The 2,500-nt window shown below is 38.2% G+C and overlaps 2 protein-coding genes across 3 annotated transcripts in view; one reads left to right on the top strand and one right to left on the bottom strand.

Moving 5' to 3' along the window:
• The window catches only part of LOC138056661 (GDP-fucose transporter 1-like), a 9,649-nt gene extending 9,545 nt beyond the window's left edge, over positions 1-104 (top strand). For both annotated transcript variants that reach the window (XR_011133499.1, XM_068902522.1), the window contains one exon: positions 1-104. This exon is cut by the window's left edge. The gene's annotated coding sequence lies outside the window, so the exon portion shown is untranslated.
• The window catches only part of LOC138056656 (glucose-6-phosphate exchanger SLC37A2-like), a 33,533-nt gene that overhangs the window by 1,816 nt on the left and 29,217 nt on the right, over positions 1-2,500 (bottom strand). The window lies entirely within an intron of this gene.

The raw sequence follows: 2,500 nt of genomic DNA, 5'->3' as shown, positions 1-2,500 counted from the left end.
TAACTCATCTTTCACCATAGTCTTCCAAGTAATGAAAAAAAAAAGATAGCTTGGTTGTAAAGCTAGCTTGTTATAAAATAAAATAGTATTAATATTAAATTTGAGAGGCTGGAGGTTTGCTTGTTTGTTGTTGCCAACATGTGAGGTTAACATTTGAAACGACAAAAAAAAAAAAGAATTTGGTGAACTATGGGATTAAAACACAACAAGACAAGCCTAACCCTAACCCTGTGGGATTAAAACACAGCAAGACAAGCCTAACCCTAACCCCAACTAACCCTAAAACCAATAAAGTGGTCACACATCCAAGCAGTAATCCAAACTAAAAGGGCCATATGTGAGTGGGATAACATCAAGACTCAACTGAATAGGGCTTTTGCAACAATTCGTCACATGACTTTTTGTCATAAACACTATGATTCTGCTGGTTTCATGAAATTATTTTTCCAGAAATAAAAAGAGCGGCTCAAAAAATGCTACCATTCCAAATTTGGTATGTATATCATTTAAACTGGTCTTGTTACAGTTAAAAGAATTAAGGATTTGTGATGGGAAAAGGGCGCTTTGTCACCTAGTCACGCTTCAATTCCTCGTCTTTTTCTAATTTTTCAAACCACTTTAAAAATTCCCACCCTTGCACATTTTATTCTCGCTTATTTGACCCCATGGTAAAAATACAAATCTGAGCTGTGTTTGTGGCGCATAATAATTTTATGAAAAATTGCATTGTTCAAAAGCTTCTCATTCCTAAACAAATGTATGGAATTTTTGAGTGTTTAAATGGTCATAAAATCTTTTATACCTTAAGGACGTTCGCGCCAATTGCTACTGCACATTTTTTCGCGCATGTCACGCACACGTCATGCATCGCAGACCACGAAGGTAAACACGATGCTAAAGGTGCAAACATTTTCCACAAGAATGGAACGTGAAAGCGTGTGGCATTATGGGATAGCTGAAGACCCAGGTCCTCTCGGAAATGTCACGCAATGGCGTGACAGTGCGAATAGACAATCCCTTTGAGAACTTCGCAGCGATTTTACTCTCTTGAATGCTTGGTGACCCCCATTTTTCTTTTTGTAGATCACTTCCTTTCCTGATTTTGTGCATTTTAACAAAAAACAAAACAAATCTGTACGTGAGAAGTTACAAATATTTCGACTTTTATGCTCTTGTGCGACCGAAGTTTTCTTTCAGACTAATATGCGTCGTTTTTCAAGGTCTATTTCGCCTCAGAAAAAGACATCAGCTGCAAAAGTTTGTTTAGTTATATTAGTTATGTTGAATTGAGTATGTTTACCTGATCTAAATTTCACTAATATATCCTTTTTATTGCTGACAGTTGTAACCTAAGATCGTCTTAAAATAACGCAAGATTCTAAAAGTGCACCTCATGATCTCAAAAACGAGCACGGTGACCCCCCCCCCATTTTTTTTTTGCCTTTTTGGCAACAGTAGATCATTACCTTTCTGCGTGGCAAGTTTAAAAAAAATCGGTACGTGGGAACGTTTTGGGCGCGAACGTCCTTAAGAGGTTTTTCTCTTAAAATTTATATTAGGCAATGAGTAACACGATCTTTCCATTTCTGGAATTTATAAAGCCCAAGCTTTAAGTTCACCAATTATCAGTCATGTGACTAGTTTGTTGCAAATGGCCCATTATTCTTGTCAACGTGGTCTGCCTTGGGCACCCCTTGTAATAAAGAGATGTTGAAGGGGTACAGTCAACCTCCTTCCCAAAGTCTCTCTTGTAACCGGTTATAAGAGAGACCCTGGGAACGTGGCTGGGCAACAGTAACAACAGCTGGTATTTTTTACAGGTCACAGGTCATTGTTTTATCAATACAGAAAGTATCTTAAACATTCATAAAAGTTAACCTTCGGCCTAATTAGTCCTAAACAAAAGTTTTATTTCTAATGGCCGATTTACACGGTACGATTTTTTGTCTCATGCGACAAGCTTACCATAGGCCTACGACATGACTTACGATTGGCGTGTACGTCAGAAAAATGTCGTAGCATTTTAAAACATGTTTTAAAACGCTGCGACAATCGTAAATCGTGTCGTAGGCCTGCATGCGACAAAAATCGTACCGTGTAAATCGGCCCTAAGGTTCGCTTTTTAGAATATTTAGGATGCTTTCTGTATTGGTAAACCAATGACCTGTGACCTGTAAAAAATACCAGCCGCAGTAAAAATGATTCTTTGGTTAATGTATCAACAACTGCTCAAGTTGCTTCATAACTGTGATGATTATTTTCACTGAGACTAAATTAACTCTACACCATACTCTGCAAGTATTCAAATATACAGCTGTTTCGAGAAAGGTCATCCAAAGGAAGCGAAAGAGCGTTCGCGACAATGCCGAAAGGTAGTATGGCACAGTATTCAATATGTAGTGAACCGCTCAGAATCGAAGATGCCGCGACCGTACAGTGAACACTTACGATGGCGAGCTATTTGGATGAAAGAGTTCTTAGGATATAGCGTTAATGAAGT

Source organism: Montipora capricornis, chromosome 7 (assembly GCF_036669925.1).
Source record: "Montipora capricornis isolate CH-2021 chromosome 7, ASM3666992v2, whole genome shotgun sequence".
NCBI lineage: Eukaryota > Metazoa > Cnidaria > Anthozoa > Scleractinia > Acroporidae > Montipora > Montipora capricornis.
This window is presented reverse-complemented; position numbering and strand designations above follow the sequence as displayed.